The sequence below is a fragment of the Corythoichthys intestinalis genome, chromosome 20 (assembly GCF_030265065.1).
Source record: "Corythoichthys intestinalis isolate RoL2023-P3 chromosome 20, ASM3026506v1, whole genome shotgun sequence".
Classification (NCBI taxonomy): domain Eukaryota; kingdom Metazoa; phylum Chordata; class Actinopteri; order Syngnathiformes; family Syngnathidae; genus Corythoichthys; species Corythoichthys intestinalis.
In genome coordinates, this window is record NC_080414.1 from 31,730,472 (window position 1) to 31,756,986 (window position 26,515).

The 26,515-nt window shown below is 37.6% G+C and overlaps 1 protein-coding gene across 3 annotated transcripts in view; it reads left to right on the forward strand.

Moving 5' to 3' along the window:
* Positions 1 to 6,636: 6,636 nt before the first annotated feature.
* Positions 6,637 to 26,515, forward strand: part of itgb1a (integrin, beta 1a) — a 69,600-nt gene continuing 49,721 nt past the window's right edge. For all 3 annotated transcript variants that reach the window (XM_057824290.1, XM_057824288.1, XM_057824291.1), the window contains exon 1: positions 6,637 to 6,950. The gene's annotated coding sequence lies outside the window, so the exon portion shown is untranslated. The remainder of the gene's footprint in view (positions 6,951 to 26,515) is intronic.

Below are 26,515 nucleotides of genomic sequence, written 5' to 3' on the forward strand. Positions count from 1 at the left end.
CATACAAGAAATGGTTAAAAAATGCTTCTGCTTGATTATTGCTGTCAAATCCAAGGGTGTAGGTTTGGTCTCAATGTTGGTAGAGACTATATGACAGCATGACCTGCATCTACACATTTTGCTAGGGACGGGACATTAATAAGACCAAACGTTGGGTGAATGAGGGTCAGGGCTACATTTCTCACAAATATGAACCTAACTAATTGATAGGCTAAATGATCTATGCAAAAATAAATCTGTAATGACTTATACTAACTTTCATGTGCATTGGTTCAGGTGATGCAAAGTTCCATTCAAACCTTTGTTTTCAAAAACTAGAAGAAAAGAAAAAAAGAAACATTTTGAAGTGCAAATCCCTTTATTAAAAAATGTGGAGCTATCCAAGAATGGGTCCACTCAAGGGCGTAGGTTTGAATAGGGACTGTAAGGAAATTACATTACCAACGTTTCAGGATACTCAAATTGTCTCCACCAACTTTTTTTCAAATATTGCAATTTAAATTTGCCAATGACATCCAGATATTTATAATGGAAGTTTTCAAAATGTTTCTTTTATAGGTTTGAATCGAACTGTGTATCACCTAAACCAAAAAACGTGAAAGTTCGTATCGGTCAATACAGATATTTTGCACTAGTCACCCAGCCTATCAGTTAATTAGGTTCATATTCGTGGGAAATTTAGCCCTGAACCCCATTTGCCCAATCTGTTTGGTCTTATAAATGTCCCGGCCGAGCAAAAAGTGTACATTTCAAAGTATCACTGCCCCTCCTACCAGCCATGACTGGGAAGTTCCTTATTGTCGTATAAAACATTCCTGCACGTGATCCGTGTGTCATGTCATATCCCTGCTATGTTGTATGATATATATGTGTTCACTGTAACTTGCCTGCCTGCAACTGCTCTATCATTTCTGAAGAAGAGAGAGATACTGTAGCTGGTGGCGCGGTTCATTTGCAGCGGCCCGATGCTCACTGGTTGAAGGTAATTTCGTTGTCATGTCTGTGTGTCAATGACTATTAAAGGTTTGTATTCCTGTATTCCCGCATACATCCAGGTTATGCTGTTATATCGTCCCTACCAATATTGAGACCAAACTTACGACCTTGGGTCCACTTCCGGGGTGACACTGAAACACTCCAAGACTCAAACAAAAGTGTTGTCATATAAAAGTGATTTGGGAACAAGAACAAAATGAATGAAAAAAAAATTGAGATATCCAAGGACCGATCTACATATGATGCATTCTAGACTATCCCAAGACTCCAACCAAAATACTCATGAAATTCTGATGTGTGGTTTCAGTACACAGATATTTTTTTTCATGTCCGTTCATGTTCATTTCATTCAGTGGCGCCTCCAGAAATTTTTCATAGGGGTGGCCAGATGGGGCCACTTAAAATCTTGGGGTGGCCAACACTAAAAGCCATAATTTCAGGTTTTCATTATATTATTGCAGTAAAAAGGTCAGGGGAAAATTATCAGAAAGACTTAAGGACACGGCTACTGGTATACTTTGGTGTATTGTGTAATATTTGATTAAACTAATGATTTAATGTGCATAGTCCATAACTGTCCAGTCAACATTTTGAGTCCCACAACAATTCTGTTTTTAATGTGTTACGTATATATTAGGCATAAGGTGTACATTTAACTAGGGCTGTCAAACGATTAAAATTTTTAATCGAGTTAATCACAGCTTAAAAATTTATTAATTGTAATTAATCACATTTCAAACCATCTCTAAAATATGCCACATTTTTCTGTAAATTATTGTTGGAATGGAAAGATAAGACAAGACATTCAACATACTGTACATAGGTACTGTATTTGTTTATTATAACAATAAATCCACAAGATGGCATTAACATTATTAACATTCTTTCTGTTAAAGTGATCCACGGATAGAAAGTGATTCTTAAAGGATAAATGTGAGTTTGTTTTGTATATTGTGACTAAATATTGCCATCTAGTCTATTTGTTGAGCTTTCCGTAAATGATACTGTAGCGACTTAACTGTTCTGCCCAAATGCACGATGGGAAGTGGTGCAACCATGACTGCGTGTGGTGGCTGCAAATGCTTTATATTCTGTGTTGGGTATACTACAGGGTGTTAAGAAAAAGATCAACTCCTGTCATTCGTCCCCACGTCGCTTCCCACAATATTTATAGTTACTGTGGGAGAGATGACAAAGCTTTGCAAATTAAAAGCACAACCTCAATGAATGATTGTATCTTACTCCACTCCCTTGACACTGCCTCTTATCTCTGTATATAAGTAAAATGGCACCATTGTAGGCTGTTTGCGGCAATGCGTGAGTGCGTCGTACCGCGAATGCCTTAATTGCGAAAAATATTTTCACGTCATTAAAAAAAATTAATTACCGCCCGTTAACGCGATAAATTAGACAGCCCTACATTTAACAAAAGAAAATAAATGCATTCATTTAGGATGAAATGCATAACTGATGCTACAACAATCTAACGATATACTGGCAAGCGGGGTGGCCAGTGGGGTGGCCAACCAATTTATAGGGGTGGCCGTGGCCACCCCCTGGTGGCGCCACTGATTTCATTGTCCCCCTGAAGTGGACCCATTCTTAGATAGCTCCCCATTTGTTTTTTATTATTATTATTATTAAAGGGACTTGCACTCTGAAGCCACCGTGTTGCATTACCTTAATGCAAACAATGATCAAAATGGGGGACGGCTAACTTGACTTTGTTGTTCCTTGTGGAGGCTGGCAAGCAGGTTAGCAAGTTCACACAGTTTAATGTTATGCTAACTTTGATGCAGGTCGAAATTTCAGTAGCAAATTTAAAGGTTTTTCCCCCACCTCCAAAACATTGACATATATTTACATTACTTACAGTGGCTGCTGCTGCCCCCCCCCTAAAAAAAATTCAAACATCCCTCTTCTTCAAACAGGGTGGAGGCGGCGGCATGTTGTTGACGTGAATCTGTCGATGCTGTATGCATGTGAGTGTGTGTTGGGCAAGTCATCAGCCAATCAAATGTGTTTTTGAGGGAAAAAAAGATGGACCCGCACATTCAGCAAATGAAGAGGGATAAATGTAAGTCTGAAAATATTTCACTTAATAATGGTAGGGTCTATTCTAGGTAGGGTCTATTCTATTATTACAACATAAAGGAACATCTAAACAGTTGGTGGGGACAGTTTGACCATCATGAAAAGTTGGTAGTGTTATGTCCCTACCGTCCCAATGCAAACGTACGCCCTTGGTGAAATCCTATGCAAAATTATAACCCGGTGTAACATTTTTTGATTCATTCATTGAAATGAATGTATTTCATTGCTGTTACAAAAAAATTGTACAGAAGTGCACCAAATAATGCACTAACCTTACATTATTTAACATGATGATTTTAGCTACTTAAATCTCACACGTTCAGTAAGAACCCGTTATGTTTTGTTTCTTCCTAACACCATTGTCTCCTAAGTAGGTTAGCTGACACATAAGTTAATCATCTTACGGCTTTTAGTAGGAGGGTCAATTACTGAAGCATGAGCACTATAACCTTGGCTAGTTTTTTTTTTTCAAACGAGTCACCTCCATGAATTTTGACTCATCAAACTTTGTAGCACTGTATTTTCTAGTCACCGCTTTCACATATTTAATTTCTGGCTGTGGCACCAAATTCACAACAAATACAAATATAAACATGGGGCTAACGATTCACATACAGTCAGCACGCACAAACAAATAAAACACACACAAACAAACAAACAAACAAAAAACATAACATTAGAAAATAAATAAAAGGGTTATTTTTCAACACAAACAAAAAAACATAAAATGAGAAAATAAATAAAAGGGATTATTTTTCAACACAAGCTGTATTGTTTGCAAAATCTACTGGTCCTCATTGCAAGAGAAACAAAGCAAAGACAAACTTAAATCGTCCAAGTATAATTTTTTTTTCTTTTTTTCTAAAAACATAAAAATTTGGTCTTTGGTTTACATATTTTACACAATGAAGGTGGAATTTTACCAAAATTAAGGTAAGATTTATAACATATATTTCTAGTTTTTCAGGTTTTGATAGGCCAAACAAAATACTGTCTGTCCAAAAACTATTTTTGATGAGGGCTCAACTTTGGAGTAGGGCTGGGCGATATGACGTATCACGGTAAATTGAGCATATTTACCTCGATAACAATAAATGACGATAAATTTGCCAAAGCGGACCATTATATAATTTGAAAATCTGAATCAATGCATGAAATATAAATTAACCGTGAATCATTGATTTATTTACCAGCTTTCAATTTAACATATTTAACAATTGTACATGCAGTCTAAACATTAAGTACATAAAAATGTATTGTAAACAATAAGAAATCAAGTACGGATATTTATAACAGCTTGTATGACTTAAACAATGTACAAAATTATAAAAATCAATACGACAACGGTGCAAATATGTCATTGTAACAAATGACTTACAGCGTAAACAGTACACTTCAAACAGACAACTTATTGTTAATGGCTGCTGTGACATAATTACTCAAGTGTTTACTTAAAGGTTTCAGGTTTTTTTGCCCCAGAGGATTTTTAATACATTCACCGCCCACACAGACACACACATTATAGCTATATTGCTCTTATGCCAGCGGTCTCAAACCGACTCCACAAAGGGCCGCAGTGGGTCCTGGTTTTTGTTCCAACAGATCCAGCACAAACAGTTCAACCAATGAGGTTTCTACTAACATAAGCAGCACCTGATTGCAATCAACTGATTACACTTGTAAGAAACCAGATTGGTGAAAAGGTATTTGTCTCGTTTGGTTGGAATGAAATCCAGTACCCCCTGCGGCCCTTTGAGGACCGGTTTGAGACCACTGTCTTATGCCAATGAAACATTTAAGACACAGGTGTCAAACCGATTCCAGAAAGGGCTTAGTGGGTGCAGGTTTGCTTTCCAACCAATGAAGAGGACACCTTTTCACCAATTAGATCTTTTACATGTGTAATCAGTTAAACTTTGTCAGGTGCTGCTTGTTTCAGCAGGAAGTTCATTGGTTAAACTCTCTGCGCGTTATCGGTTGGAACAAAATCCAGCACCCACTAAGCCCTTTCTGGAATCGGTTTGACACCTGTGATTTAAGATTTTATGATGGCAGTAATGACACACAATAAAGCAAGCACATACAGAAAAATAGCTGTGGCCCTTAAATGGTCATATTATAGGTTTCACTGTTGTATTGCATTTTATGCTGAATGCTTTACCTTTTTAAAAGCTATCAGAGAAATCACACACACACACACAGATACAAAATAACGCGACATACTGATTGCTAGATCAGTCCGTGCCCAATCCACTCATTAAGTTCAGCTGTTTCGACAAGGTTAGAGCCGCTACCTGACTCCATCTTGTTTATTTGTAGCGTTATCCGCTAGCGTTAGCCTTTGGCCTGTCTACCAGTAAAAACGCACTGAAAAGCCGAGCTTCTGTTTGTTGGACTTCCTGATAACCACGTGACTTCATACAGTACGTAAGCACACTGACTGCTTTCTTAAAGGGGAACGAACATAGCTGAACAACACAGAGTCAAAGCGGAATGAAAAGACTATATTTTCTTGTTTTATTAAATTATTGAATTTACTGACATGATCAAAATGACGTCGGTCATCGTGAAGAATTTTGGTAATGGTAAATTTTTGGTATACCGTCCGGCTCTTCTTTGGAGTTGATAAAATTGTTCAAGTCAACCCCAAAAAATGTGACAGTACACTCCCAAAAAAGATGGGAAACAGTTTCCTCTGCATTTGCACAAAAAAAAAAAAAAAAAAAAAATAATAATAATAATAATAATAATAATAATAATTTTAAATTTTACCGTTGTTGTCTTGACAGAATAACACCTGTAAAGTATTTTGAGTGTGATTTCTTTAACTTTATTTTTTGATAGATATTATCTAGATTAAAGCCAATTATGTTTGCAATGGCATCCAATATTTTCGTATAAATTATTCCAATAATAAATTGCTGCAGGTTTGGAAGAAGTCCTCTGAAACAATGGTTTGATGCTCTGAAGCTTATAATATACATTGATAACCAATGAACAGACAATTTGGATAAAATATTGGAATGTTACAATTTCTACCTTGTGGAAAATATAGAAATATTCGAGAGCCCTCTGGTATTGTATCAAACACAATAAAATATTCACTAGGTGTATTTAAAATAGCTTTTGTTTATTTTACCTCTGGTATTGCGTCAAATACAATAGAATATTCATGAGGTGTATTTAAAATAGTTTTTGTTTATGTTAATTCTCTAAATACTGGAGTGACGTAGAAGTGGGTAGAAATATGCATACAGTGCTCACAAAAGTGAGGCAAAGCTAAACAGGAATCCTGACTACAATCTTTCAAAATAAAACGTCATACATGTAAAATGTTCATAAACTGACTTAAAACGAGACCAACATTTTGATTTCTTGTTAAACAGTGCGTTTCAATTTAATTGTACAAATCCCTTGGGGGAATTATGTGAAATTATAAAGGTTGACAGATTGTTTATAACTTTATTTTATGATACAGCAGGAAGTAAGACGTCCAAAAGTGGCTTGATTTTCCTGTGATTCCAAGAGCAGTGTGGTTGGAGCAGGAGGGTAGAGCTTCGTGTCAGCTTCTCCGCTTACCGTACCAAAAACTGAACAGGCGCTCACTCCCGGGATCTTATTCCATTTTATTTCACGTTTTGTTTTGAAGTAAAAACCATTAACATATTTTAGGTGGATTGGAGCAGTGGTAATCTGCTGCAAGGTATAGTTAGTATCTTTTTTTTCTTTTTGTTTTTTGTGGATAAAGTGGTCCAGTGCCAGCTGGGCGGTGAGTAACACCGCCGCTGCTGTGGCGGTTCATCAGAGAAAGGACTGCTATCTTCAGGGAGATCTTTCGGAAATACCACTTTATTGCAAAGGTAAACAATTGATTCGTTGACCTTGTGTGGTTATAAAAATAATTATTAAAACGTTGTTTTATTGTTGAATTTTGGGGTTGATAACGTGGGCAGTTTGTCTTTTCTACTATAAGTTGACATTTTATTTATTTATTTATTTATTTATTTTAAACAGTACTAAAAATTATAAACAATATCAGTAGACCATTTATAGTTTTAAAGTTACAAGATGAATAATTTCATGGCTACCTTAAGTATTTTTGTTTTGTTATGTGATCAACATCATAGCCTAGTTAATGATTTCATCGATAGGCTCGCCATCATTTACTGGTGAAACAGATGCAACAGTTGTGTTCGCTTTTCCCTCTGTGGACAATTGGAAGCGCTTCCCGCTTCTCAAACGCTCAGTATAAATGATTCAGAGGTGACTTGACAGCAGGGGATGCTGCTGTTTAGACAAAAATGCCTGAAATAAATCATCTACTGGGCTCAGGTAAATAAATGCTTACATGCTCAATATCACATTCTTGTCAATCACATTGCCCTTTGTTGTCATTTCACAAAAAGTTGTAGAACGAAATTAGAGCTTCTCCAAATATAAATACTGATATAGTGCATTTATCGATACATGTTTTTACTGTGCCGTAAGCACAATACATCAGCTTGCATTGATGCACTAATAGTGATCCTGCCATACAAGGCAATGCCAGTCCACTAGGGTCAAATTAGGGTTCAGCATTTTACCCAAGGATCGTTCAACAGTGGGCAGTTGAGGCCAGGAATCAAACCACTGATCCTTTGTTCAAGGATGACTTGAGCTAGCAACTGTGTCGCAGCCTTGATTCTACTTTAGTCCATAATGACTTGAGAGGGATTTATTCTAGTGCTGCAACGAATAATCAATTAACTAGAAATATTTGATGAGAAAAAAGCTTTGAATACAATTTAGCTGCTTTGAGGATTTATTTAATTAGATTAGCATTGTAATGATTTGTTTTGAGAATGGTTGCATTAAGGAGCCGTTTACATGGTGACGCTCCAAGAATACGACAAATTTCATGTTTGCATTTATATGGTTCCGACTTGGTTCCGTCTCCATTCGAACAACGTCGCAATTCTGCGTGCAAATGATGTTGTATTCATGCCAGGGTGTAGAGGGCAGTGCAGTTTGACAAGGCGACAGCCGATGATGTACTTCCTCCTCAGCCTGGAAGACAATATACACGCCCACTCCAAGTGATGAAATTTTTTTTATTATTTATTTTTTCACCCCCCCATTTTATTTTGCAGTTTTATTCTCCGTTTTTCTGTATATTTAATTTTTCTATCGTTTTTATTGTCAGTTTGCTGTTATTTACAAGTTTAAATGATTGTCTAACATTGCTTGTTTATTAAAAAAAAAAAAAAAAAAAACTCGAAGCAATGGCGTCCATGCGTTTTTTTCTCTTTTGCTTCAAAAGGCACAAAAAAGAGAAAATAAAATATATTTGAATGAAAAATATTATAAAAAACAGTAAATTAAAGTCAGGGTTCCACCGTGTTTGCTGTTTTGAATGTTTACTAGCAGCAACTGTGTATGCCCGAACTGACGTGTGCGAGTGCTAACGTCATTGGCAAATTCCCACAGTCAAATCCTTCCACTTAGGAGCCCGGAATCTAAAGTTTGCGTCTTCGCCTTCCGTTTTCGCTGTTACCATGCAAAGGCGAGGCCATTCTGCAACACAATTTTTGTGTCTTGGTGTCGCAGCATCACCATGTAAACAGCCCCTTAGTTTTATTGATTTGTGTGGATACATTGCCCTCTAGTGCCAATAATGAATATAACATAACTCATGGATCCAGCTGCTCCCTGTTAAGACCAACATATGGTTGTAAGTTTTTGTTTGAGCTCATATGATTGTTTATGCATTCGTAATTTAGTTTAGAGGTAGGTTTAGCAGTTTTTTTTGTGGGATATGTATTTGAATGATATGTTATATGTTTATAGCATTTAAGCCAGTGGACATTTTGCTATGCCAGTTGGTCTTTTGTTGTACTTCAATCCTAATTTTTTTAATACTGTTTAAGGCTAAACTCAGGTATTTTATTTTTTAAATGCATTTATTGCAATTGTAAAATGAAAGTGTAATCCTGCATAGTTCGAATGCTCTTTTGAAAGTGCAATCTGAGCAAACCTTTGTTTTACATCTCCTAAAATTTATTCTGCAATGCCCTAAATGTTCCTAATCCGATTACTCGATTATTTGAACTAAATGATAGATTAATTGATGATTTAAATAATTGCTAGCTGCATCCCTAATTCATTCAATATATACAAGTTCTAGAAAATCAACAGACCTTGCTGTTTTATTTTTGCCAGCGCCTTGACTAAATGTCAGGCTGCAGATTCATTGGATGAGAGGTCCACACAAGGAGAACAGGAGGATAAAGGACCTATAAACAGTCGCTGAGTACGCAGCCAGTTTAATCAAGGTAATGGAGGCGGGATGGGAGGAGGTTACATAGGGAACGCAGGGGGATGTTAGATTGAGACATGGAAGGAGGGGCGGTGACAGTAAGGAAGCTTAATTGGTGGGGAAGGAAGGACATACGGGGACCGGTCCAGCACTAAGAATAATGTTAGAGCTGTCACCTAAATGGTTGCGACCTTAAGTTCCTAGTGAACAGCTGCCGCCACAGGTTCCAGGCTCCTACCTGATTTATGGGCATCCCCACCCTGAACCACACTCAAGCTTTTCTAGTGGACATGTGACAATTCCCGTGTGTGGCATACACCTTATGTGTGAACTTGTCCCCATGAGACGGGGGCAAGGAATGTGTACCCTCTGGCCTTTTCTCGTTTCCCTGTGACAGAAGTGATGAATGTGTGCGATAGCCCTGTTGTGACACTACCGTGGTAATTTCTGGTTTATCTGAGTCACCTACAAAAGTTATCGAACTCACTTAGATGATTTGAGTCATTTCAGAAAACATGAAAGGTTGAGACTAAAAGGTGACTTGTGATTCCTGATTTAGTACAGTCATGGATTCAAGTTTGGCTCTGTGTTACAGCTATTTGTGTTGCACACCATCACAGAAAAAATGCAGGCCTACAATGGCGTACCGCAAGCAACACGTCACTTCCGCTCATTACTATTCATGACATTTGCTACTGTTGCTAAGTAGGGACAAACAACCATTTGTTCCTAATAGGAAATGAATGGAAATCGTGTACGAAGGAGATGTTTACAGAGCTAAACCTACCAATTCTCTCCGAAAATGATGTGCCTGGTGCCAAATTCACTGGCAAAGATGTGGAAGAACATAAAAATGTTCAGTTAAAGAGATGGCTTGTGTGTCGAAGGCTGAAAAAGACGAAAAAAACGAGCCAACCTAAGCATAGCTTTAGCTTTTTTATCGACGCGACTGACAATGACATTCTCCTGTTTCAACAAGCTATCCTTTACCATCAGCCCTGTCTTTCTTATATATCCTCTGGTTGTCCTACGTCTCTTACCGTTCTTGGGGGTAATTTAGTTAACTTTGTGTAGCGATCGCAAATGCTACTCAGTGACAGCCAACGAACACTTTTAATTTTTTCATTGATAACACATCTTAATTCTATAATTTATTTACACTTTCCCCCTTACTAAAGTTTTTTTTAAAAAATATATATATATATATATATATATTTATAACAGAAACTGTAACAGTGGCAGTCAGATACCATTGTAATTCTTTTCAGGTCATTCATTGTCAGACAGAAGCAGTACGGCACAACGTTACGCTAAAAAAATAAGTTAAAAATATAAAAATAGCTTACCTCTTTGTCCTCTGAAAGACTATGCCAACCCAACATAATGTTTACTGCATATGAAATGTGAATGGATTCACCGAGCTGGTGTTAAAGTCCGCGCAAGTTGATTCAGTCTTCACATTTTTTTTCCTCCTGAGTTTTTGGTTTCCGGAAACGTATGAAGAAAACATCCTTCATGTGTCGTAATGTCTAAAGTCGTTTCTACAATTTCCAGAAAAAGCAATGCGTGATCGGCATGTTCGTTTTTGAAAGATTACCGGAGAAAAGTAGCACAAATTATGTTGTGTCTATGCGAGGGCGGGTCTATAATGTCCCACTTCGGCTTTACTTCCGCTTTACGATGCGACGTCACGGTCTAAAAATAGCCTGCGTGCGGTACGCCATTGGTGATTAAAGTAGAATTGCTATGTATTAGAGAGTAAACAACAGTTTATCAACAAACAAAGCTGATTTTTCCCTCTGAAACTATTTATGGATACGCAAACCCTTGTTTAAAAACTCAATCTTTCACTGTCGGACATCATAATTTACGTCCTAATCTTCTAAAAGTAGTACTGTACTGTATTTTTTAGACCATAAGGCAATCTTAATATCTTTAATTCTCCTCCAAAATTAACAGTGCTTCTTATAATCCAGTGCAGAGGTGACCTACATGGGATTTTCAAATGCCGATATCTAAAGAAATTTTCAGCCGATTGGCAATATCCAGATCCGATTTTGTAAGCCAATATATTTGAGGCAGATACTTTCTTTTAAAAGCACGTAGATTCTGAAAGGCAATTTAAAAAAAAAAACGCTTCAACAGCTTCAATTTCACAATGATGACCTGACACTTAAAGGATTAATTTGGTCAAGTGCTACCAAACCAATGAATGGAACACTTCTATTTATGATTGTACACACTCAGCAAGAACAGTACATTATTTTCAAATAATTAAACCCATTATGACGTCACGCTGATGTAAACAAATGAGAGTGAGAGTTAATGAGGATGCTCGCGATGCTAAAGCTAATGGTAACGCAAATGCTACGCTAACGCTTTGAGTTACATTTAGAGTGTAAGGATCACTCAGTAAACACCTTAAAAGGCAAAAGCAACACTGTATACTCTCTCATGCAAAATAGATAAAAAATACAATATATACAGAACAGGCAAGCCTGAAGTTTTCTGTAGCGGGCTAGGGGTCCTACCGTCAGTCAGCGGTGACCAGAGTTGCTCACACGGATGCCTGATCAAAATCCTCGAAGTAGTTTTCATTTTTTTGTCGCATAAAGAGGAAATTATTGTATCACACAGTATCTCATTTTTTTACTTTACTTTATTAATATGACTTGTTCTGTCCTCACTAAACATGAAGTATTTTAGCTTTACAGAAAGCAAACAAGGCAATTGTGCTTTTTGATGGTTTTGACTTCCATCACTTTTGTCAATTTGTAAAGCTGTAACACACATATGTAAACTTATGTTCAAAGTAACACATTTTAACAATAAAAAATGACACAAAACATTGTGTTAAAATGTCCATCTAGTCTGATTAATATGTAAATTTAGTGCATTAAAATAGCCTAATTTCTCTAACAAAAGTCCGCTAGCTTAAATGCTTCGAATGCTGACGTATTTACAATTTCCATAGCAAATCACTCACTCACACATAACTTTACAAACTGTAGCTCTGAACTTAATTACAAATGCATGCACAAACATATATTAGCTGAAACAACTTACAGCGTGATGTGAGCCAAACCAGAGCGCAGCTACCCTTTATCCATGTCAGACATCTGAGTCTGCTCTTCAGTCATACAAGGCGACAGTCAAGCTAGACCCAACGCTGCCACCAGAGGGCAGTGTATCATCCATCATTAAACAAAATACAATACTTTGGGACTTTTTGGATAGTTATTTTGAGATGTAGGGGTATTTAAAGGGTTAATTCCGATTTATGTTGAAATTCGGGTTATGTCACCAGCATCTTATAGAACTTGTTGATATATCGGTCAACCTCTAATCTGGTGTACATCATTTATGAATTCTGTTTGTGCTTAACACTGTCAATGCCACAAACAATAATAGAAATCCATCAAGTGTCTCTTTTCATCTTTCTGCTGTGAATTTAAATTAATAATTTGTCAATAGTCCACACCCAATCCATCTGAACTGGGAGGGTTGGCAATGAAAGTACAAACATTTTATGATCAGATTCAATTTTTAGACTGACAAATGTGGTAGCTGGATTATTGGGTGTGTCTTTGCTATTGGTTTCATACCCCTCAAACTCTATTTAGCCAACACTTTAGCCTTCTCCATCTTTTTCCTCTCTGCATTTAGTTTGGATGTCTTTTAGGTGGTGGCGTCTGCTTCTAAAAACAACCTTAAAAGACCCTCCAAGGAGTAGTGAAAGCTGACCTGCTTGCAGTGGTCTCCAATGAAAATGAAGCTAAAGTTATGTTGGAGGGAAAAATAGTAGCAGAATGTGTTTATTTTCACAGCCTGATCTGTAAGAGGGAACAGGAATGTTTATTTGGTTTTTCTTACCATTTTAATAATAAATAGTTTGCCCAGAAATGTTGCCTTCATCACTAAGGAGACAACTAATTCCAAGAATTCAGATAACCTGATGATTTCAACGGAAAAATACAGCTCTTATTCAACTGGCCTAATGTTCAAATATAAAACATACACACATATTCCACAATTTGGAATGCAAAATGTGTGTGCGTGTTTAGTTTTACAGTTTATCTCAAGAGGAGTGCACAGTAATAAAGTGCATGCATATCATCAACATTGGATCCATTTTGAGGTACTGTTTGCTATCAGCTAAACTAGAGCCAGGCAGCATTTCCATCATGTTTGATCGATTTTAAATATGTCATGGCTGATCACTGAGGTAGACCTCTTTTTTTTTTCTTTTTCTATCTCCGATCTCGCCATGTCCCCAAGCCCCAATTTAAACCATATCCTAAAATGTAACATGGAAACATGACGTTTCCGAGGAAAAGAGAGACGCTGTTAAAAGTTCATAGGGTGACTGGAAGCAGTGACATAATGAAGAATGCAAACTGTGTTCTGCCTTTGTGAATGGGTCTTTTTGACACTCAATTCTCAACAATAACCATTCAGTCACAATCAGATAAACAATCGCACATATTGTAGATAAAAGAAGAATGAAAATACCATGCATGCATCACTAATCGGGCAATTGAGATCTTTAATTCACACAATTGTGACCACAACTGCATCCTAACTTGTTGTGACATAAAAGCAGCAGGGACACCAAGTTTGTATGCTTGCTCTTTGTCTAATTACAGGTAGGGCTGCAGCTATCGATTATTTAAGTAATCGATTAATCTATCAATTAGTTAGTTCAAATAATCGAGTAATTGGCTTAGGAACGTTTAATATGTCGCAGAATTTTAGGAGATGTAAAACAAAGGCTTGTAAGATTGCACTTTCAAAAGAGCATTAAATGGTAATACAAAATAAAATTCCCCAGTGTTTTCAAACTATGGAGAATTGCACTTTCATTTCACAGGAGCAATAATTAAAATACCTGAGCTTAGCCTCAAACGGTGTAAAAAAAATAAAAATAAAAGAGGATCGAAGTACATCAAAAGAACAATTGGCTAACTTACATAACAAAAGTCCGCTAGCTTAAATGGTATAAAATTTTAATGTTTTTTTTTTTTTTTTTTCACAATGCTCTTAACATATTGTTCAAACACATATTCCTAGAAAAAACTGCCAAATATACCTCTTAACTAAATTATGAATGCATATACAATCATACAAGAGCTGCAGCTATCGATTATTTTAGTAGTCGATTAATCGATGAACTACTTAGTTCGAATAATCAAGTAATCGGATAAGGAACACGAAAAATTAAAATACCTGAGCTGAGCCTCAAACAATATAAAAAAAAAAAAAAATAAGGATCTAGGTATAACAAAAGAACAATCGGCTAAATTACATAGCCAAATTCCATTAGCTTAAATGCTATAAAACGCAAACTTTTTTTTTTTTTTTACAATGCTCTTAAGAAATGATTCAGACACATATTCCCACAAAAAACGGCTAAATATACCTATAACTAAATTACGAATGCATATATAAAAAAAAACATGTTGGTCTTAACATGGAGCCGCTGGATTCAGCCATGTGAAATGAGGCAGACTAGAGGGCAGTGTATCCACCCAAATCAATAAAACTGAATGCAAACACTTTCTAAATAAACCATTACAACGCAACTTTAATTAAACGAATTCTCGAATCAGCAAAATTTAATTCGAATCTTTTTTTCTAATCGAATACTCGAGTTAATCGATTAATCGTTGCAGCACTAAATCATACTATCTCAAACAAAAACTTACAACCTTATGTTGGTCTTAACAGGGAGCAGCTGGATCTAGCCATGTTATATGAGTTATGTCATATTCACATTTTCCACTAGAGGGCAGTGTATCTACCCGAATCAGTAAAACTAAATGCAAACACATCATTACAACGGCACTCTAATTAAACGAATCCTTGAAGCAGCAAAATTTGATTCGAAGCTTTTTTTTTCTAATCGAATTACACGAGCTGTTGTAGCACTAATTATAAGCTTGTAGGTCACTCTGTTACCTATACGCTTCCCAGTGGTGCCGACGTGCTGTTGTAGTAAATCATGTTCAGTTAGAAACCTCTAAACATGTCCTGAAAAATGAAAGTTGACAGGTATTTGCTGATCCCAAGAGGACTAAGATAACCGTGGAGTGCTTACTGTTCCTGATCTGCAGAATTCTTAATCTCCTGTTCTAGCGGAAATAGAGGCCTTCAAATTCAAGTGTCAAGCCTGGGGCCTAATGAAAAACATCTGCTTTTCATTGATATGGCAGTTTCTGCCCGTTCAAGCAGAGGTGGCCACAGCTGGGCCTCTTCAGATTAACACCAAACTTGGACGTTGCTGTTTGCGTCAAGGCAAACAGAGCAGGCGCACACTTTGTGAGGTGCTGCTGTACTTTATGACATCTTGGCTACTGTTAGCTGGCTTGTGTTCTGCACTGTAGCTGCTTTTACTCAGGCACGTGCTAGATCCCATTTAAAAATGCTCACATGTATGTATACTGCACACTGTTTAGACCAGGGGTTTTCAACCCAGTCCTCAAGGCACACTGTGGGTCCTGGTTTTTGTTCCAGCCGATCCAGCAGAGACAGTTGAACCAATGAGGCTTCTGCTAAAACAAGCCACACCTGACTGCAATCAACTGATTGCACTTGTAAAACACCAGATTGGGGAAAAAGTGTTGTCATCTTGTTTGGTAAGAATGAAATCCTGCACCCACAGTGTGCCTTAGTGGAATAGGTTGGGGACCCCTGGTTTAGACTATTTAGCCTGCCTTGTGACAGAATCAGCACAGGTTGGGGACTAGTAGCTCTGATGAAAAAGTCTAAATCAAGTCAAGGTCCCTTGATTAATACTTCACAGCTGTTTTTGTCTGAGACTGCAGACATGCCGTCATTTTTGTTTTTATCTAAATGGATCGTGTCTCAAGAAGGAGGTGCAGTTCTTGTCCACACAGCTATTTGTGTAGGGCTCTTGAGTTTTTATTTCGTAATGAATCTAAAAACAACTACTACTTAGATTCCACTTTCACTCTTTTCTAAGGGTTGGATTAAATACTGTATAAACTATGCCATGTAATTCTGCTTTTGTGGGGGTTGGTGTATCAGATGTGGTTGCTTCTCCGGCAACATAATGCAGGCTTCCTGTCTGATCCATTTAGTTTCCTGTGTTTCAGCAGAGGAAGGGCCAGTTCAGCGAGACAGTGCAGTTGTAGAGACTCAAGTGTTTAGAGACTCTTCCATGTTAAGCTTGGAGCTCACAATTGGTGCTCAACTGCAGCAACTCAGGGCTCACACTTGCCAGGTGGCAGGAACCCCCTCTAATCCACCTATTCTTCTTTATAGCTGAGCTGTAGTCCTGTAAGTCTTCCATACTCAGACCCTCATAGTGACAGCTTTGAGTGTAAGCTTGCCAAAGCACAACATTAGCGCAAGTATAGGAGAGAAAGGAACCAAACCATTTACATCACAACCGTTTCGCCACCACATTGATTTTTATGTATTATTTTCTGAGTTTGACTTTTCTGTGAAACCATAAAAATAAATGTCAATCATCAGCCCCAACACTAGTGTCTGCTGGTGGGGAATGAGCTCCATAAACTATATCACACATGGCTCCCGCAAATGTTGAGCTTCACAGATGTTCTCACAGAACTAATGCCGACTCAAATTGTGTGCTTAAGAAAAAAAATATTTGATTCATGTCACAGTACTTGGTCTCAAAGCCAGACTAATATTTTATTTTTGTCTTCCATGGCAGTGAATGCATAGTTATAAGCCAAAAATTGTGTGTTATCAGGTCTTGCGTTTTCTGTAAAGGTAACCGCATTGTGAACATTCTGATTAGAATCTTACAGTTTACCATTGTTCTGTAATGATCATTTGCCGCTGACATCCAGAGGTTTTTTTTTTTTTTTTTTTTTTTGGCAAGCACCTTCTTTATCATCTTTATACTTTGTTGCATTTGCTTGGATTGGCGAGAGATTTCTCTTGCAGTTTACTTTGTCCTCATTTACTCTACTCGTCACATTGCAGACTTTTGAAAATGTACCCAGAAAAATATTAAATGTATCAGTAAATTAAATGGATTTAGAACTGATTACTTAACTCTATAAATGGTACCATTTTACTCAATCAATTTACACAATCACCTTCAATCCAGCCTGATTTTGTTAACTCCTGTCACATTGCCTGAGTTGTGGTCTAGAAAAGATTTAACTCTAGCTGCATGATGTTAGACGTTTGTCTTTGCAATACGGCTGCAACTATTGATTATTTTTATCATCGATTAATCGGACAATTAATTAAACGATAAATTGAGTAATCTGATAAATGTCACTTTTTTAAATTACGTTCACAATTAAACTTGAAGTTTTAGGCATGTTGTAAGTAACAGTAAAGACAAAATGGATGACTATTTCCTTAAAAAAATAATATTTTATTTCAGCCTCTTGACTTAACTGTAGTGTTTCTCAGTACACAAATTAGACAAAAGTCCTGTTCATTCAAATTTAAAAAAGTGCTGCCGACTGACATTCTTTTTCTTGTGAGCAAAGCGCTGAAATAAATTGTGTCAATGACTATTTCATTTTCTTTAAACAAGCTAAATAACAAATTGGAAAAAGGAGCAGGCAGACTGTAATGAATCAGTTTTCTTTATCAAATACTGTAGCTGTTCATAAATACAGTCCAAATCCAATTTCAAAGCACACTCTCTTGTATGACAATTTACAGTTTGAATGGGAGTTTGTGCTGCAAAGAGACCCTAAGCTGTTAAATGAATGGATTTATGTGTGCGGTTTCTTTATAAAAAGAAATGAGACAACTTTACTATCCATCAATAAGTCAAGTGCGAATATGCTTCTCCAAAACACAATACAAATGGACACTTAAGACACTGATTAGCATAATCGCTAAACAGCTTAGCGCTCCATGGTAAGTAGTAGAGATGTCCCGATCGATCGGCATCCCGATCACGTCATTTTCAAAGTATTGGAATCGGCAAAAAAATATCGGCCATGCCTTTTTTTAATATACGTGTATATATATATTTTTTAATTAAATCGTTTTCTAATTGTAATTAACATTACAAATATAATATGTTACACTCATCCAGAGTCTTTAGGCTTAAGGTAGGGTTATTCAAATTTATCCCGATAACGGCGGTAATTAATTTAAAAAAAAATGTATTTAACGCAATTAATGCATGCACTGCACGATCCACTCACGCATTGTCGCGCTCAATCTGTAATGGCGCTGTTTTACCTATATAGAGAGATAAAAGGCAGCGTAAAATGAGTAGAGTAAATTTTGGCTGCCTTTGGAGCCTTTTTTTAATTGGCTAAAGCCTTACAATCCCTCTCCCAACGATTAAAAATATCATGGGAAGCAATGTGGGGAAGCAAGGTAGCAACTGATCTTTTTCTTAACACCTTATGTTACTTCCCAACGCAGAGAAGATATATCAATTGGTAGCACTACGCACAGTCATGGTTCCACTTCCCATCATGTATTTGGGCATGGCTACAGTATCATTTACTGAAAGCTCAATAAATACACTACATGGCAATATTTAGTCACAATATACAAAGTCTTTCTATCCGTGGACCCTCTCACAGAAAAAATGTTAATAACGTAAATGCCATCTTGAGGATTTATTGTCATAATAAACAAATACAGTACTTATGTACTGTATGTTGAATGTATATATTCGTCCCAGTTTTATTCATTTTTTTCTTAATGCATTGCCAAAATGTATATGATCGGGAAAAATTATCGGGAATGATTGGAATTGAATCGGTAGGAAAAAAAAATCGGGAAATATCGGGATCGGCAGATACTCAAACTAAAACGATCGGGATCGGTTTGGGAACAAAAAAAACCTGATCGGAACAACCCTAGTAAATAGCAAAGTCTCATCAACAAAGTATATAAACAATACATTTGGCTTCATTTACTCACCTCTGATGGAGGCACATTAGATCTAACAACACACGCGACTCAAGACAATCTGACTCTCGCGTAAAAAAATGATTGATTCAGCGATCTAAACCTGAGTGTAGCAGGGTACTCTCTCTCTATTGCTGTAATCCAGGGGTGCTCAAGTCCGGTCCTCGAGAGCCCATATGGAGCTTCATTTCCATGTCTCCCTCCTCCAACACACCTGAATCAAATTAGCGGGATCGTTATCAAGCGCGTGCAGAGCTTGCTGATGAGCTGATTGTTTGATTCAGGGTTGTCAAAGGAGGGAGACATGGAAAAAAGTTGGATAGGGGCTCTCGAGGACCTGACTTGGGCATACCTGCTCTAATCACTGGCACATGGGCGCAGCCTCACATTACACACAAACAAGGACCCAAGCAGAACTGCTCATACCTTCCTGCAAAAATTGATTATCAAATTCGTTGGCAACTAATTTAGTTATCCATTAGTTGTTGCAGACTTACTTTCGCAATAAACTTATTGACCCACTGTAGATTTAACCACAACTAAGGATTTGTCTTTCAACTTAGAATATTTTACTGTGTCTCTGGGCATGATACAGGGTGCTTGTGAGGTCTTTTTGTGATGGTCTACCTTTTTGGAGTGATTGTACATGCCAGGTGGGAAAGATGAGGCAGAAATATCTTTCTCACACTGGACAGCTATTTTCACCATTTGGTTTGAGCTATAAATAGGGATATGGACTTGGCCCTTCTGCCAAGACTCTACATAAGCCTTGATTGTTTCTGATGAACTCGTGAAGATTGAGTGCAAGCTTCATTTATACCAGATAATTTAAACTTTTTTTTTTTTTTTAAAGAAACCAACTTTTGTCTTACCAGGAAAAGTGCGTTGGAGGGTGTCTTTAGCCTTTGTCAGACACAAACAGAATGCTGACTGGCTTCAGGCCAATATACTGTATGTGGCTGAGTGTTTTGGTTAAAATGCAGAGCAGTGTTTTAAAGACCAGAAACCAACTGTTTAAGCTACTTATAAAACTAATATAATCTTGTTACAACCTTAAACTGTATTGGTAAATGCAAGGGTTGGGAATTTTTGGTATGAGGTCAATTCGATACATACGCCCTGCGTATGACACCAAAAAGCATGTTTATTTCCCGCGGTGTTTTATGCTCCTGAATGAAATGGACAGCAATGAATTGATGCTGCACCAGGGTGAGGCGTGTGAGCCTTTTTGGGTTTCAAACGGTTCCCGTTCACCCGGATATTGGCCAAAACAAGCCCTACTACCGTGGGACCATTGGACTTACGAGGAAGTGAGTAAACATCGTATTTTGTATTATGTCAAATACTGGGATCATGGCACATGTTTTAATACGGAGGTGGCTTGCATTTTGTGGCTGATTGTCCAGAATGCCACTCGGCCGACGACTGGCAGCTTGTTTGCACACCCCCACTGATACTTGGCTTATTGCCCTCTTCGTGTGCCCAGTGTTCTGTCAAATTTTCAACCCCTTCAGAAATTGCAACATTGTGTTAAAAATGGCTGAAAATACAACGATTACAGAGTAAACACTACAAACTTTCTTTAAATAAGGGACGATTTACTTACATTTGATCATGCACTGACATGTAGAGAAGTTCTCCTCAGACATATCCTGCCATGTTAGCTGCAAAACAACTTCAAGCTGCTCTCTGTTTAGGTCTTCGCCGTGTATTAAAGCATTATTTTACGCCATATTCGTGGTGACCATGTGGCAGCTACGCGCTCCTCCAACGTCGGCTGGTTTGTCCAGCGGTACTCTCCAGCTGCTTCCCCGGTGAGCTCTCCTGTCCGTAGCAGGGCAACGAGCTGTAACTTGCTCGCTGCCGGGCGGTTTGCCGATCGGCGATACCAATCGACTACCCTGCCGCCATGTGACATGATCCAAGCTAGTTTTGTGTGATTTTTCGCTTCGAAAAGCGAAAATAAGACCGACGCCACTCGGTTCGGGTTAGCATGTCGGCTAGCTGTCACACCTCTTGGTTTGTTTACATTCTCAGAAGCTGGGGCAGGGAAATGACAAAAGCCTGACTAACTATGGTGGCATAAATTATTGTTCAGGAGGTGCGACAGTAAAGGTGAAGTGGACAGTTTTGACCATTATGGAGTAATTTTGCCATGTCGTACTGATTATATGCATTTTTATTATTTCATATTACATTGAGCACAAGACTGTTATTTGTCATGACCATACCATTTATTTAGCAATTGGGGAAAAATACTTTGATAAAAAGAATATCCTGTAAAAATAGAGAGTAGAGTAGAGAGACTGAAACAATGACATTTGCGGCTCTCTTCGTCGCATTTTCCTCGTTCTAAATAATTCCCCCTCAATGGGCTGAATTGTAAATCAGATGAAACCATTACCCTGCTGACCTCTTCCACCTGTTGGGGACGCTAGAGCCCTATAATGGTAGGCGTGGCTAAACGGCAGATTAAAAGACTAATTTCTCGTCATCTGCACTTTGTCAAATTGTTGTATATTGTCAAATTGTCTCAGATTATGATTCTAATTCACGTAATAATGCTAATTATGACTTTTTTTTATCCTGTCGTATCCTCTTTAAAGACATAACGTTTTGAGTATGTTTCGAAGCCATACGATTCGATACAATCTGGAAAGTTGGAAACAAGTTATGTTTGTTTGAAGTAGCCAAATGGAACTGTTTTCCATCAGGTAAAAGTATGACACGTGCTTTCGGTGTTACTGCCCCTGGCTTTTCACTGACAAGTATCCTAAAATGTTATAAAAGAAAGAAAGGCAGGCCAGGGAACTGTTATAGTTTTGAATTATTTGTCCTACCACACAATTTCTAATGTAGTTCCAGTTATATGATCCACCATTCTTTCCATAAAAACAATTTAATTAGAAAATGTGCATACACCGAATTCATTTAAATGGGAACACAAGCCCCCAAGAACACATTGTAGGTGGTTTATTTTTTATTAGGCCGTGTATTATAGATTCAAGGGTACAGGTTCCTAAATTGTATTTTTTAAATTTACTTCTGGTAAAATGTTATGGAATTTTGCTATGTCCCCAGTGTGTTTTATTCAAATCCAGTCGATATAATAACTAATATAGTAGAAACAATTGTTGTTATTGTATTGTAATTGTTATGATTTTATTGTCCTGGATCTCATCCTGGTTTTCCGTTCATCTCTAGTGTCACTGTCCACTCTGTTGTGTTACTGTCCCTTTAAGAAAAGTCCCCATTTATTAATGACATCACACTTCTGCTATAACACCACACCATCCAGTGCACTTTTTCTGTGGTAAGCAATTTTATTATTTATATACGGATATTTTTGGATAAAATTAAAAATCCGTTTTTGGGCCCAAGAGAGGAACTGTGTTGTATGATGAAGTCCGGAGTGGTAGAGAATTATGTGGTGGAAAACACTCAGGCTATTTGAAGTTCCGCTCTGAGACCCCAAATTTCAAAAATTGTCCAATATACATCTTTGATACATCATTGGAAAGCTTAAAATTTCCTCGGGGGAAGAAACATTTGGAACAGAAGAGCAATTTGAAAAAAAAAATAAATAAATAAATAAAATAAACCTCTAAACCTTAACTTGAGGTGAGAGCATGAGAGAGCATAATTAAAGACACCATTATTTTAACAAGATACTATTGTGTACTTACCCTGTTTTGATCCCAAAACTTGTGTGTCACCGAGTGTCAAGACACAGCTCTGAATGGCCACAGCCTGACCTTTTGGGGATTTTAGGGGTGAAACACGGTAATACTGTATAACAAGGGTCGCAATGCAGAAATCGCAGACATCAAGGAGTGGTCTTTTTCAAATATTTACCCTTTTAAACAATTTTTTTTTTCAGTTTTTCTTTGTTTGGATGGATTATTTATCATCTAAAATATAGGGGAAAATGCAACAGTAACAAAATAAATACAATTAAGCGATAGCTATGAGGTAGATATCCGTGCCCTATTTGCAGACACCATTTTTGTCATTGTGACGTAACTTGTTTAAAAGTTTAAAATATGCAAATGAATAATTTTATAAACATGTTATTATTATTTTTATTTAAAACACTATACAGTATTATACTTCAATTAATGATTCTAAGCTAAAAACGATAGACATTTCGAATAATAAATATAATTACTTACCTTATTTTTATGGCTAGGTTGTAACAAAAGTGGTTGCGCGGTGTCTGTAAACAGGGGTCTCCAGGGTAAAACAGACAAATTACAAATGGTTCGGGGGATTAATGCGCCACGAAACCGCTATGGCACCATATAGATATATTTTTCTAATAAACACAACAGTTCTTTTGCCTTAAAATACAGCAGTTTATTTTAAAGAGGGGTGCAAGAGCAGAAACTCCTTTTTCAGCCTTGTCTGTGTTTTCCGCCATGTTCAAGTGGTACAGGACATGTATGAGGACTGTAAGACAGTCATGAGGTGTGCTGTTGGTGTGACGAAGGAGTTCAAAGTGGAGTTCTACTACATCAGGGGTCAGCTCAGAGCCCCTTCTTGTTCGCTATAGTAATGGACAGGATGACAGACGAGGTTAGACAGGAATCTCCATGGACTATGATGTTTGCAGTTGACATTGCGATCTGCAGGGAACAGGTGGAGGAGAAACTAGAGGTGTGGAGGTTTGCTCTGGAAAGCAGGGGAATGAAGGTTAGCCGTAGCTAACGTATCTGTGTGTAAATGAGAGGGACCCAGGTGAAAGAGTGAGGCTACAATGAGAAGAGACCAAGAAGGTGGAGGAGTTTTAAGTATTTAGGCTCAACAGTCCAGAGAAATGGAGTGTGTGGAAAAGAAGTGAAGAAGCTTATGCAGGCAGCCTGGAACGGGTGGAGAAAAGTGTCAGTTGTGATGTGGGATGGAGGGTTTCAGCTAAAATCAAAGTAAAGGTTTATAAAACTGTGGTGAGACCAGCGATGTTGTTTGGTCTGGAGACGGCACCACTGAGGAAAAGACAGGAGGCAGAGCTGGGGGGGGCAGAGATGAAGATGCTGAGGTTATCTTTGGGAGTGATCAGGAATGAGCATATCAGAGGAACGGTGAATCTTAGAGGATTTGGAGGTAAAGTCAAAGAGATAGTAAGTATATTGGCAATAAGATGCTGAATTTCCATATGCCAGGCAGGGGGTCTAGAGGACGATCAAAGAGGAGGTTTATGGATGTAGTTAAGAAGAAGGCGTGAATGCGGATTGTGTGAGAACAGAGGACAGGATTAGATGGAAACAACTGTTTCTCTATGGCGACCCCTGAATGGAAAAGCTGAAAGAAGGAGAAAAATCTGATTTTGCAGTTTTATGAAGTACGTTCAGTGCAGTTGATCATTATGTGTTCACTCTGTTAAAGCTATATATCAAAGTAATTAAATGAATTGAATCATAACAACAGGTTTATTTGTAAAATTATAGATTTTTCATCAAGGACCCATAGTCTTGTGAACTGTTATAAGAGCAAAGCTAAGCAGAGGGCTAACTTTTATGCAAAATGCTCCCTCTCTTTGTGTCAATTTTTTTTAACGTCCAAATAGCACCCTATACAGTAGTCTGAAAATGTGATCTGTGATCGAATCTTTGTCAAAATCACACAGATGAAAAAAACATTGTCTGCTCTGACAAAAAACACCCAACCATTTGTAGGTTTTCATATTTTGATGCGGATAGTATGCAAACAAAGACAAACAAAGGGGAAAAAAATTAATAAATGAACCGTCACATTTAATATTTGTGATAGATAGTTGATGTGTGCACAGAGATATTGGACTGTGCCAGTGATTTCTGTAAGTATTTAGCAGCCACTCTAGGGTTCTTTTTTTTACCTCTCTGAGTATTCTGCGCTGAACTCTCTGCGTCATCTTTGGTTTACGGCCACTCCTTTGGAGAGAAGCAACAGTGCAAAACTCTCCATTTGTAGACAGCTTCTCTGACTGTTGATTGATGAACATCCAGACTTTTAGAGATGCTTTTGTATCCTTTCCCAGCTTTATACAAATCAACAATCCTTGATCAAAGGTCTTCAGACAGCTCTCTTGACCAAGCCATGATGCACATAAGACAATGCTTCTCATAAAGACAATTCTTACCAGGTGTGTGATTTATAGTGGGCAGGGCAGCTTTAAACTACTCATCAGTGATTGGGCACACACCTGACTAAAATTGTTTGGTAAAAATTAGTTTAAATTTCTCTTTAAGTCACCTTAGGCAGAGGGTTCACTTACTTATTTTTTTCCCCCTTCTGTCATTGTTTGGGTGCTATCCTCATTAAAAAATGAAAACCTATAAATGTTTGGAGGGTTTTAGTTAAAGCTCACACTGTTTTTATATCTGTGTGATTTTGACAAAGATCAGATCACATTTGATGGTGATTTTATGCAGAAATGTGAGAAATTCGAAAAGATTTAGATACTTTTTCACACCACTGTATTAAAAAAATGACCCATGTGCCACCACGAGACACCGAATTATGTTTAATTTTGTGTGTGTGTAATAAAAAAAAAAAAAAAAAATTCCCAATCTGATTGAGCCACCATTTTGGACATGACTCTCTTTTGGCGGTCAAAAGTAATAAAACACAAATATTCAAGATTAGTTCCCCTTTAAGCTTTTAGTCTGAGCCATTAACACTTTGTTTGCTGTGACGCAATTGCTCATCTGATTGTGATGGAAGCAAGGAAGTGTCTAAAGATTAAAGACACCAACATCTGTCTCATTAATTTAATTTATCATTATCACAAAGGACCTCTTTTATGGAAGGGAGGGCACTGAGTGGGGACACATTAGGAATCAGATCTTCTTTCATGATCTCAAAGGACAGTCTGATTCATTGCTTTTGTCCTTCATGAGAGGATATCCCCGATGATGAGAGGATGGGGGATGGACAGAGACACTAAAGGAGACTGTTTGGTATTCTCCTTCAGCTTTGTCAGAAGCCCCGTAACGTTTGATTGTGCCAAAATTTTTCCTCTCATCGCTGTTTGAAATCAAAGGGGCCAACATTGGCTTGTTTTGGCTCACATAGTACAAGTGAACTGTGGATTGCGATGCTGGTTTAAGTGGGAGAGGAAGGAAAAAGGAGGGGAATGTGGAATGCTCAAGATTGCCAGAGACAACCATAGTGAGTCTAAAAAGCATGATGGAAACCCTCAAAGTATGTTGCTGTTTTAGGTGGTATTTTTGGTAGCCAATTTGTTATAGATCTAGTATATACAAA